Source organism: Fulmarus glacialis, unplaced genomic scaffold (assembly GCF_000690835.1).
Source record: "Fulmarus glacialis isolate BGI_N327 unplaced genomic scaffold, ASM69083v1 scaffold15724, whole genome shotgun sequence".
NCBI classification, from domain to species: Eukaryota; Metazoa; Chordata; class Aves; order Procellariiformes; family Procellariidae; genus Fulmarus; species Fulmarus glacialis.
Window position 1 is genome coordinate 1 of NW_009206250.1, and position 13,785 is coordinate 13,785.

Below are 13,785 nucleotides of genomic sequence, written 5' to 3' on the forward strand. Positions count from 1 at the left end.
CCACCTGGAGTACTCCGTCCAGCTCTGGAGCCCGCAGCGCAAGAAAGACATGGACCTGTTGGAGCGGGTCCAGGGGAGGGCCACAAAAATGATGAGGGGGATGGAACGCCTCTCCTGTGAAGAAAGGCTGAGAGAGTTGGGGTTGTTCAGCCTGGAGAAGAGAAGGCTCCGGGGAGACCTTGTTGTGGCCTTTCAGTACTTAAAGGGGGCTTAAAAGAAAGATGGGGACAGACTTTTTAGCAGGGCCTGTTGTGACAGGACAAGGGGGAATGGTTTTAAACTAAAAGATGGTAGATTTAGACTAGATATAAGGAAGAAATTTTTTACGATGAGGGTGGTGAAACACTGGAACAGGTTGCCCAGAGAGGTGGTAGATGCCCCATTGCTGGAAACATTCAAGGTCAGGCTGGACGGGGCTCTGAGCAGCCTGATCTAGTTGAAGATGTCCCTGCTCATTGCAGGGGGCTTAGACTAGATGACTTTCAAAGGTCCCTTCCAACCCAAACCATTCTATGATTCTGTGATAAAACAGAATAGCTTTTATGGGTCTGAGGAGATACACGCACACACCCCTTTTGCTGATATAAAAAATGCAGTTTTACCTAAACTGGTCTGATTTCCAAATAATCTTATCAGATGCAAGGCATTAGGGTCATTACTCCATCAAAAGAGAAACAATTAGCTGAAATGGAAAATAGTAGAGATTCGTGCCTAATATGGGCTAGTATGATCAAAAGGAGGGAGTGGGAGAAGCCACAGTAGCTGTTTTTTCACTTCCTTAGTATATTTCCCTTTGCACAGTCCTTCCTCACTTAAAATAAAGATATTGGTGTATAACACAGCAGAAAAACTGACCTACATCATACTTACGGTTTAAACTTTTATCCTGGCTGCATTCTCTATGCAGTGAAACAGGTGCTTTATGGCACCTTTGCAACAGCCTCATACAGGGCTCGGAGAGCCCTGTTTCATGGCCGCTCGTGTGTTCTGGATCGGCCAGTTCAGTATCAGTATCCTGGAGATACATGGTGCTACACCTCCCTGGACCAAGCTGTGAATCTGACAACACACGTCTCCCTGTCATTTCCCTTCAGTTGTGCCCCTGTATCATAATCTCTAGGAGGACTAGGTTGTAATGTTTTCTTGTCACTGCAATGTATTTAATAATTTGGGGGAAGGAAATCATGTGAAACTTCAAAATTCTTTCTGACCAAATTTCAGCCCCAGCTTTTGAGAAATGTAATGGGTGAAGTTGGAGAAGGAAGGGAAAAAAAGGCACTGTGGATATTTTTTGTCTTAATGTAGCAACAACTTCCTTTAAAATGTCAGTACTATAGCTTTAGCGCTAGAAGGAAGTTCTTATTTGAACTGACACTAATGGAAAATCCGTGGATCAGGGCAATAGTAATGAGTGAAATGTTTAAGATGCTAGTCTGCTGCCAAAGAGTAATAGTAGAATCCTTATTGATTTGTTGCATTTCTCTCCTTGGAAAAAAAAAAAAACAAAATAAACAGAAAGAAGAAAAGGGAGGGTGGAGCCACCCTAAAAATGGTGTGGTTTTATTGATGTCAGATTATAAAATCACTGCTTACATGCCTTTGTTGAAAAAAGTGCTTGTATAATAAAGAGAAGGGAATGAAATGGGTTAATATTTTTTACCTTTATCTTTCTACATTTTGTGGCAGCACGCAGAGGCCACACCGACACAGTAACTGATAGCACTGTGAAACACAACATCCCTGCTAAGAACAGGAAGAACTCATCCACTTGCAGGAACAGGTGAAAAAGGGGGCAATTTCTGTGGATGAAGCCCTTGAGAGATTTAAACAGTGGCAGAATGAAAAACAGAGACTACAGTCCACTCAACAGGTATGAGTCTGAAATTTATGTTTCTTGATGGGAATCTTGATCAGAAGTTACAGAAACAAACTCTTGTATTTTGGTTCCTACATCCGAGGTCAAATATAAGAGTCATGATTTATATGCCCATCAGCTCCCAAGGAACTTGCTGCTTATGGTTCTGAATCTTCTAGGTGCCCGTTTACTCTGTTGTTTGATTACTTGAGAGGCTTCCTGAATTTATTTTGCCTAACTTCAGGTGCTGTTGCATTTGGTTAAAATCCTGAGTTAAGTATGTTCATCTTTTAAGACTTTTGTTCTAAACTGCTAGGTGATGCTTACGTCTATGCATCTTTTATGAAACCACAAACCTTCTATAGCTGAACAAACGGAATGCTCTATTGAACGGTGTCAGCTAACAGAAACATAACTATATGAAGCATACATTGTTAATATATATTGACTTATATCAAGCTGTATGCCTGTCTAAAAGTGTTGAATCTACTTAGTGAAATTCACAATTGTTAGCAGTACTCTTCAGCTCCTTCATATTCAACGTATGGAGTAAATTGAATTGCACAAAAACAAGATTTACAAAAGCCCACACACTGAGTCACTGAAAGAACTGCATCAAAGCTAGAAGCTAAGGAGAAAGGCATGGTGAGGAGGTTTGTTAATTACTTCTAACAAGACAGCTGGAGGAAGAGGTTATGCCCTCATTTTATATGAGGCCATGCATTAACAAAAATATTTTCTTGTTGTCCTTTAAGTGCATTTAGTAGAAAGAGGAGAACCAAAGATAGTTTACTGCTCTGCAGAGTAGGAGAGTTATCAGATGCTGCCAACAAGGAGAAATTAAATGCTCTTTGTGCTTCCATTTACTGAAGAAAGAGAATGAGCTTTGTCATCACAGTGGAACACTTAACAGCAAAAGCGCAAGGGCTTAGAACGGTTTAGCAGCCCACTTCCCAGGCTGGGCACCAGCAGCACAGCACTAGCTGTTCGGCAGCAGTGCAAGAGAACGGTGGATACCCCTTCCGAATCTGTCCGTGGCCAAGCACGCAGATGGGAATTGCTGGTATTGCTCTATCAGTCAGGGGAATTACTTGTGCAGGAAGATGATATCTGATCTGTGCAAAGATAGCAGCACTAAGTCGTAAGTGTGTATTTCAAGGAGGATTTACTTGGCCTGTTTTCACTGCTTCAGGGGAAAAGCTACTTTCTAGTGGTGGTTTATACCCTGCATTGCATGTGTGACTTTTCTTTGGTACTGTTCTGTAGAGAAGTCTTTCACTGTTACCCCAACATGAACATGATGAATTTACTTCATTATATCACTGCAGTTGTCTGGTCTTCACTGGGATTTTTGAGGAAAACTCGCTTGTTCAAAGCAAAAAATAAACTCCCAAGCCTCTGTAATCTAACAACAGAATCGATATAACTTACTGATAGGAAAAACTCCACAAGACTCTTAGGTATAAATGCTAAAATTAGCATCTACTTATAGCGCATCATAGATGTTATTCAGTCTTTTAAAATTATTTTTCTGGAGAGAGAGAAGCTTGGTGTTCAGAATGCTGAAGAATCCAGCCTTTTATAGTTATTCATTATTTCTACAGTAAACCTCCATTACTGATTTCTGCCACTGGTTTTATGCTTGTTTTTTACTTAAAGGAAAAAGTGCACCACCTTAGAGAGGCCACTACTGGAAACAGACTAGAAAAGGAAAATCTGAATGGTAAGTCGCACCTTCTTTGCCTTTCATAACACTGAAACCTTGAACTGTAAGAATACTACAAAGGTCTGATCCAAAGCATAAGTAGACTTTTGGATTGGGCATTGAATCTGTAATGAGCATTTTCTGTATCTGATCATATTTAAGTTATTTTAGTGTAATCAGGCCTTCAGCAGGGTCAAGATTTCATCGCAAAGATGAGCTCACTGAGAGTTAATGGGGCAGAAAATTTACCAAGTCTTTGTGACTCAGCTTTTCTGTAGCCCGTTTCCTACTGCTTCATCACAATTAGGGTAGATGATTTCTTTAGAACAATTTACTTGATGACTTCAATATTTTATTTGTAAATCAGCTATCAATTTGCACTTGCAAATTCTTAATGAATTTTCCATTGCTGCAACAGTTCAGTATTGTGAGTCAGTAATAAAAGCTGTACCATTGGTCATTTAAGATGCTGGTTTCCCTTTGTGACTGAATGTCATCTGCAGCAGTATAAATCCCATGCATTTCCTCAAATTATTTTCTCTTGCTGTTATGAAAAGATCGTATTAGATGGTATTGACTTTTGGCCTATGATTTCTGTAAACTTCAGTACATATGCATTCTTGGAAGGGAAATTTAGTATTTCTTTTTCACATTGGACTCAGTACCATTTGTATATCTCTATTTAAAATTACCACCTAAATGTGTTATTTCCTTACTGCAAGAGAGAAAAATAATTCACAGTATTGCTTTCATTATTCTGTTACATAGTGCTGTATTTATGTGGACTTGTGAGATACTGTAATTAAGGGAAATTCTTGCTGGCCCAGTGGCAGAGTTGCAGTCCAGACTATTTATATTTCAGCTTTAATATCCTCTGTGGTTGGGAGGGGTGCAGCATCCTGAGCACATAAACAGGCTCAGTCCGTAAGCCTTCACAAGGTGCTCGGAGCCTGAGGGCCTGGGATCACTGCATTTGTTCCTACAATCTGTTTTCTATAGGCAAGGCAAAGCTCATGACGACATGAGGGTGATTCTTGGAAAGTATTTGTCTGTAGGGTTTTCTTTTAAGGCCACATCAGTCCTGCCTCTGTAGCTGTCCTCTCTCTCTCCAGAGTTTGGTTATTGAATCATACCAGTAGTATCCACAACAGAATTGTAAATTTTGTGAAATTATCCGGTAACTCAGATAATGATCACTATGTTCCTTTCTGATCTTAATCTCTTTGCCCTCTGTTACACTATCTTATATCCTGTGATGCATATAAATCAGCAGCTTTGCACTGCAGAAATACAATGGAAAGAATCATTATGGAGGCCCCGTCTTGTCCAACCCTGCACTTCATTATCAAAGATTTAAACTCTTGGGAAAAAAAAAAAAACTTCTAAAAGACGGAACTCCCTCTACAACTGGAGGCATATTCATGGCAAGAGTAGAGAAGGATCTCAGAAGACCAATACCTAAGTCCAGACATAAATAAATTGCCTGAAGCAAAAATGACAATCACGTTCTTTTCTCTTTCATAGTTCCTAAGGAAAGCAGACCAGAGAGCATCCATTTTAGAGACTTTTTGTTCCAGATGCCATTTAATAAAGCGGTATGTATGAATGTTAGCAGTTCTCAGATTTGTTTAGTGAATTCTAGTTTTTACATCTGTATACAGACTGTCCATCTCTACCTTTAAAAACGTGGGCCTCCCTCTCAGATTCCATGTTTAAAATCAGGATTTGGATAGTCTTTTTCATAGATGGTTTTTGAAGACTCGATTGAGGATTTAAAGAGATCACATCAGAAGCCTGTTAGAAAAGGAATTTGATTTTATTTTAATGAGAAAAGAAAATATCTCCTATAAATTAGTATGGAACGTAATTTTTAGTTTCTTGGTAAGTTTGATCTTGCTTCCACTGTAATGAAAGTTATTAATGAGAGTGGCACTCAGTTCAGTCTTTCATTATAACACTTGATGCTATCTCAAAGTTCGTGTCTCATTTTGCAACAGTTTAATATAGGACTGAATAACACCCCCAAAAAAAATCAACTGCAAAGCAAAAAGTTCTGTCACTCTTGGAGTGAAATATCTACAACAACCTATTTTAAGAACAAGTAAATAAGGACTAAGCATGTAGAATGTTCATTTGCAGAAAGTATAGGCACAGGCAATGATTTATCTCATTACTATATAATATACATATGGTCTTGCCCATAGACATTGATAATATCTTTTTTCCAAGAAGGGAAGTAAGGTGTTAGCCAACAGAACAACAAAAAATACCTTTAATAAAATTTCGTGGAAATACATAAATGATTTGGGGACAAAAGCTCCATTTTGATCTGAGTGGCCCAGATTTTTTAAGGTATTTAAGGTTTTCCTTGGCATCTTTCCTGACTCCACTGAAATACTGAACTAGAAGTAGCCTACTGCCTATGGGAAAGCTTTATCTACAAGCAAGGCTCATACACTATTTGGAAAGCCGCTGTGCCAACCGTGAAATACTACAGAGTAGGAGACAAGGAAGAACGGAGAGAACAACAGAATTGAAACAGTTGAACTGATGAGGTGTGTCTTGGCATTTGAAGTCCTCAGCCACAGGGCTCTTCTGGGAGACGTTACCAAATCAGGACAGCAGAAAGTGACCGCAGTGAGGTAGATGCGTGCTGCTGCTGTGGGGTCCCACAAGGCATGAGCATATAAGTACGGTTAGACCTCAGCTTACTCTATGTAACTGATTCCTTGCCTATACCCTTAAGCATAAGATAAGGCTTGAGAGTCTTGGGTTTGTGTGTCTCCACCAACAGAATGAATGGCAGCAGCTTAGACAACATTTATATAAGGATGACAAGTTTCCTTTAAAGTCTTAAAAGACAGTGCAGCTTTCACATGCATTCCATGTCCATACTTTCTAGCACATAGGAATTTTTAAAAAACCTATATGATGCCTATCTGCATCTTTGGCCATTTGAATTACCGATGTGAATCTCATTTAGCTGTTTCTGAAAATGAGATTTTCAAAATCTGTCTCCTATTGCAGTTACGTTATGGCACCTTATGTGCCACATCCCACAGATTTAGTCATCCAGCATCTAAAAATGAAGTGCAAGATTGCAGAAACTATATAAGATGGTTTGAATTGCTGGTAGTTAGTTATCCCCTCGTAGCTAATCTCTGTATAATCTTGAATTTGGTCTTTAGGGATACAGCTAGTATAGTGTAAGATTCCTCATCAAAACCAGGAATGACTGATACCCTCTGTTCTCCACTCTTGGCGTAGCAGCAAGAGCTGAGTAGTTGCTAGCTAATGAGCAAGATAGAGGCCGGAGAAGACAAACTAACTCAGATGGACTTGAGAAGAGCAATACTGCATTAAGCAAATGTTAAGCTTGACTTTTTTATTATTATTATTATTATTATTGTTTCAATGCCAGCAACTTACATAATAGTTTTAAATGAAGGTAGATCTTGGGAAACATGTCAGATGCTTAGTAGTCCTCCAGTGACAAATATACCCGGGGGGCAAATGAGCAATTCAGTCTTTGTGTCTGTTCCAGTCTTGGGATCCTTGGCAAGACTGACAAGGTAGGTGGCCTGCTGTGGAAGGGTCAAAAGCTTTTTCCACAGGGAACTCGGCTGAAACCATTTATTTCTTAGCTGTTAAAATCAGTAGGTACTTACACTGAAAGTGGCCTTCATACCCAAGAAGGACAACTTTACTCTCTGTTGATATAGACTGTTTAATACTCACCCACTCCTGTAAGCCACTGTAAACAGCCAGGTCACCCACTGCAGTAAAGGCAGCCTCCACAGAATTTCTTCTTCCAGTTTTTGATTTCCAGATTTGTAGATGCCTATGACAGTAAAGCAGGTCTGGTTTAATTAAGTTTGCTCAACCAGCTGCCAAAGACCAAATCTCTTCCTCAGCTTCATCCAAAAAACACTCAAAAGAGCCCTATGCACCTTTCACAAACGGGCAGGTTATTGATTACATTTGCTATCCTAAATGTCTGGCTTCATTCCTCAACCCTTATCAGCACCTTGGTTTTGGTCCAAGTTGCTAACAGATTGCTTATTCATCAGTTGATGCCACTCCAGCTTGCAGGTAGTGTCTAGAGTTCCCTGAGAACTAAAAAACCAGCACTTAATTTTGAGCACATTAACCAATTGCCATTGTCTCTGGTAGGTCAATAGGAAGATGAACAAAGACAGACCCTAATTTTGACATCTGGATCTATGGGAACTCAAACTTCTTTACTAAACCCAGTTAGCAAAGTTGAAATAACTTGGGATCCTGAAGCACATACAAGCTTTTGTATGTGTGGAGAGTGAGGAAGTCATAGAAAAGATTTTTTTTCTTCATGACTTCAACAGTGTGCATTTCAATCAAGACCTCTAGTCTTGAAAATACTTATTTGTTGGTAGTTTACAATAGTGTCCATTGGACTTGTGAAGCTACATCTTTAGCCTGGCTTATTTCCAGTTTCTTAAGTATTTTGTAGCTTCACATGATGCTCGAATTTAAAATCAAGAAAATAACAAAAATCAGTTTCCTGCCCATTTGTCACCAAATCAGGTCTTCACGAGCAAGCCCACAGTCAACCTGTTGACTGAGGAGTTCAGCAAGACAACTGAATATCCATGTACCCCTCACCCTCTCCTAATTGCCACCAATAAAGACCAGCCATGCTGTTAGAAGTAAGATTTGTACAAAATCCACCTCATGTCATTCTGCCACACACCACCTGCCTATTTTTCTGGATGTCTCTTGCTCCCAGGGACATGTGTTGTATTCACATTTGAAGTAAAACACAGAAAAAGGGACTCGTCCTAGGTATGTATTTTGTGAATTATTCAACTTTGAAAGACATTCTGCAATGGCCTAATTTATCACTGATATACATGAATATTTATTAATTGTATCTATTTCTTTTTAGTCTCCAACTAGGAACCCAACAGACAAGGGACAGATATCTAATTAACAGAGGTAAGAGTAAATTGAAGTATACAAACACACAGACACAGACATTATTTGTCATGGAAACGAACGCTTGTGGAAGAACTTTGCATCAGAGTGCATTTGCCTAACAATAGAATGGAAGTGCATCTCAGAGGTCTGATTTCACAAGATAAGCCATAATCATCATACATTCTGATTTATACTAGAACTTATTTTTTGTCAGGTGTCAACCTATTCTTGTTACTGCAGGGCAGATTTGCAAGCAGTTAGACACTTACCTGACTTGTGGATGCAGTTGAAGGGAGTTCCCATTAGTTATTGCAACTAAAAGCTGTATTAGAGTGTAGTCCTACATACTTGATCACACATGCAATGTCAAACATACTGAATATCGAAATAAAGTTGAGAGGTGTAGATGCAAGGATGTGGCCAGAAATGCTGATTAACCAAGAGACCAATGGTCATTTAAGTGCTGGAAAGCTTACAGGTGATGATACTGTCTCCACAAACAGCACAATTTTCTGATGTTTGTGTTAGTGATTGTGAGTTTCTTGATTTTGGGCATCTAATGAGATCTTTAATAGTTAGGGCTTTTAACTACTATATGCTACCTGTGTGCTTTCATGTATATCTCATAGTAGTTTTAAAACTGTATGTCTACCTTTCAATGAAACTGAATCATTAGGCTTGCTGCTAGGAGATAAAAGTAGACAAATCTGTTTTACGGCATTCATTGGGGTTTTGGGGGTTTGGTGATTGGTTTTTGTGGGTTTTTGTTAATCAGTTCAGTTTTCAACATCTGTGCTGAGAACAAACTTACCAGGAACTGAACTTAGATCACCATCTGAGGTTGTAGACTTCATGAATTATCTTGCATTCATTCTGAGAACAGGGTACAGTGAAATAATCACCTGGAAAAGTTCTTATTTTGCTAATTCCTCTGAAAATGAAGGAGTCGTGCAACCTTTCTTATGTATGGAAGGATGATTGCCATTAAAAGTTTAAAACCAAGAACAAGGATGTCTGCATTCTGTTAATGTGTGTGCAAATCTTTGCCTTGAGATCTTTAACAAATTTCCAATCCCTTGGTTTTCTTAGGCACTGAATTTGTTCAGTTTGTTGATCTCTGCAAGAACAATCTGTGCTGAACAGCTCCAAAAGTCAGAGTTAGATTTTCTTCTTCAGTTTCCTTTCCTTCAGATGAGTTTAGGACCTGAAAGTTTCAAAATTAAAGTTTACCATTTTAAAGATGAGCAGTATTTGTAATTTTGCATTATTAGAGTTATAAAAGGGATTAAATAATATTTGTTCACAGTAACAAAATGATACAGTTTATTTCTGAAGAGAAATGTAATTTTAAAGGCTTTGCTACGTAAGTTACTTTGATTCAGTTTGCCTCTCCAACTTTTCCAAGTGGAGGGAATGACATGTTATACTGTTGTAGCGTTATTTTTGTGGCACTGAAAATGGATAATCTTCAGTGAGGTCTTTTCTGCCACCCTTCCCTCATGTAAAGGAGAGGGCAGTTTTTCCTTGTGAGAACTGTGTTTCCATGTCTCGTTTCTGGAGCCAGCTGCCCTCCTGCTCACTGGAATACAGTGCGCACACCATAAAGCAACAGGTACCTCTTCTGCCGCTGCTTATCCTCTAAATCACTTGTTCAGTGTTCCTCCAAAGTTCTCATAAGACAAAAAAAATTAGTCTTGTGGTGTGACCTGACAATGAAAAATTATCACTCCTTTTTCAAGGGGCAGCTCAACTCCTACAGGGGCTTTCCTAACAGAGCTGTGTCCTTGAGTAGAGCTGAAGTCACCTACACTAAATGGGTAAAAAAGCTTTGAATGTTAAAAGCTCTGAAGCTGGAGAAATCTAATATGAAAAACTTGGTAACAGCAGAGGTGCTTCTAAATTGCAGATTGCTAAAGTGAGAGGAATCATTCAAGGGGGGAGGGGGAATTACCCCTGGGATCAGAATAGGTGATCTCTGTCACTTTTAGAAAATTGTTACATGGGAGAGAGAAGGTGAATTAGGTGTGGGAGAACTTGCAAAATACAATTTATCCAGCACATTTAATCAATTCTGTTTGTGAATTATCCACACCAACTCCGAGGTTCTCCTCTTTTGCAAAGTATGGCCTCTCCATAGCTTTCTTGCTGTTTTCTGTCTTCAGATTGGTTCAGAGGCCTTATAATACCATAGCACTAAATATGCTAGTATTTGAAAAGCAAAGAGTTTATGTAGAGGCACGTGTGCCACAGCTGTAAAGTAGTAGAATGGCCCTGGCAAGATTAAAAAAACTTGGTGGTTTGGGGATTGGTTTTTTTCCTTCTCTCTTTTACACCACTTTCAAGGAGATCATATTAACAGAAAAATTACAGAGTTGGAAAGGGAATGTTCATTTACCCGCATGCACTGGAAAACATGCATTTAAGGTGAAATTCTAAAATCCTCTGAGAAACTAACTGCATGTCTGAAATTTATGCTTTCAGCACAAACACAACCCAATGAAGTCTTAAAAAAAAAAAAAAAAAAAAGACTCCAGTATTCTTTCTAAAAATTATGAAATACATTCAGTGGTGTACACAACAATAGTGTCCATATCACTTAGGAGGACTGGACCTTTCTTGTAAAAAAAAAAAAAAAAAAAAAAAACCCAAACAAAAAACCTGTGTCTGAAGACAGACCACTTTTTTTTCTGACTAACTGCAGGGAGATTTCTGAGTGTTTGATTATTACAAAAAAATTGCAGATAAAACATTCAAAACTACATTTCTATTGCTAATATTCTAACTTTCCAAACAGTTGAGCCTCCAACTCCAGTGCAAAGTTCTTAGCTATGTTGCTCATGCCTACCCGTAGATCATCACACTTTGCTTAAGCAAGGGGGGAGGAGAATAACAGAGTTGAGATCCAGCTGGTGGATCTGAAGACTGTGGTTTTGATTCTGCCATACTCATTTCAACAAATACAGCGTTTGATCTTCTAAACAAACATGACCTGTCTATTGAATAACAGGTATTTTTCATTATTTCTTACAGTGCAATTCTTCAGCCGGCTGTGCATCAGTTTCCTCTGCTTGGCATCCCACACATCTCCAAGCTGCGCCCTGGCAGCTGAGGCTCCAGCGCATACTGCTGTGACATGGCTGTGTGATCATCGCTGCACTTTCGGTGTCTTGGAATCCCTCACCTGGGCCAACTCTGGAAGAAGTCCAGTATCACTAAAGCAAATTAATAAGACTTCTTGTAAAGTCAGCACTGAATTTTACATTTTTTCTTTGCCAATTTTTTTTTCCAGGATGACAGCTGAGGATTTATATAAAGATATATTGCGTGCTTTGTTTAATTATTTTTAAACCCATTTCAATTTTTCCATAATGCTTAATAGTTGTTTAAAAGTAGATTTTATGCACAAAAGAGGAAGATCATGAAAAGTTATGAAGATTATGAAGTTATAATACATAAAATTTAGTTTTTACTTTTTGTAAAGACTTTTTTGCATAAACTTTGTATATAAATTTGTCTTTCCTAGGAATAATAATTGTACTCCATCACTAGTTTAAATAATTGTACTTAAAGCTAATTTCTAAAGTCAAACTATGTAAATCAGTACTAATTATCTACTAATGCATTAAAGTGATTACAAGAATTGGGTTTACAAGGAAATTGTGTTTTGTTTAATAAGTTGCCTAAGGTAAGTGATATCCAGAACAAAACCAAAAGAATCTCTACTGCATTTACACAGCAAAAGTAAAGGAATAAATACAGTTAATGGGTATAATGGTCTGCATTCCCACAGTGATATACTCCAAAATCTAAGTGAGCATGTGGTGACACAGGAGTAGGCAAGATGACTTGCCCTATTTCGTACACAAAAAAGGAAAAAAAAAAGATCTCATATGCAATCTGCAGAGGGTATAAGAGAATATTTTAACTTTCAGATAAGTAGGAGCTTAAATAGACTTCCCCCGCCCTAGTTATTTGAGCTTTGCACAAGCCTTCTTAAACATGCTGTTAGCCAAAAACTGCCCCCACAGAGATCTTAATCTTTACCAAGGTCTTAGCTGTGCGTTATTCACAGACATCTTCAGGAACCTGAATTGTTCATAGCAAGCCTCCCCTCAAGTTCTCAGTAGTGTTAAATCTCTGCTTTGCATGTACTAAGAGATGCTTGCACTTAAACTTTAGTTAGGAAAACCTGAAAACTACTTATAATCAGAAACCCTTAAATCTAAATAAACGTTGCTCCTTAACTACATGTTCATGTGACTCCCAAATTTGGAAGAAGGGAGTGGATTTGATATTCAGACTTATGAGCCTTAAGGGTCATTATTTTTCCAATTTCAACAAATTATTATGCCAAGAACTGTTACAAATAAAAATAAGCTAAAAACACAATGTTGGGATTTTAAAATAATGACAGAATCTTGCAAGTTTGTATCCCACATACAGATTTAAGCTAATTAAAATTCTATTTTAAATGGGTTGATTAAACATTTTCAGGAAATTATCTATTCTCTGGGGAAAATTCCCCGTTTCTGTTAGAAACACTCCCACAAATACCGCAGATGTATTGCTATGAAGTCATAAATATTCAGTGACTGCTGTATTAGTGTGGCAGCATAGCTTTGTATTCCATTGCTATTTGAACCACAGCAAAAGCCTTGAAATGCATAAGGTCTCCCAGATCTGGAAATACAGTCAGTGTCTATGAACTGAGGGACATGAGACTGTCAGGCTTTATAGGAGAGGAGCTGTGATGCTTTAGACTTACCTGGCCGCATGGAAATGGAGTGGGGAGAATTACTTGGAAAGCTGAATGTGTATAAGCTGTTATTTTCCCTTAAGAGGTTCCCCTCCCTCCCCCAAAAAACCATTTATATTCTTATAAACCTAGCTAGTCAGTGTATCCCCTGGCAAGCATTCCTGAGGAGCCGACATATAAATTGAAAAGAGAATACAACTCATGGAAAGTTTCTTCATGTCGGTACCCGGTGTCTTTTCTGAAGTTCGTTGCTTGTTTCTGTAGCAGAGGAGATGAAGGGACCTTTCTGGGGTCAGTCCTCACAGACCTCCAGGCAGGATCCAGATGCTCTCGGTGATGCCAAGTGGGAGGCAGTGGCCCAGCGGCTCCTTTTCCCCAGTGAGAGGGCACCTGGGAAACACAGAGATTTGAGGTCAAGGGTAAGAACCCAAGAAAACAGGAAATTTACAAAAATAAAGTGCAGAAAGTTACATCAAGGAAACACTAGGGGTTTCCTAGGGAAAAGAAAGAGTG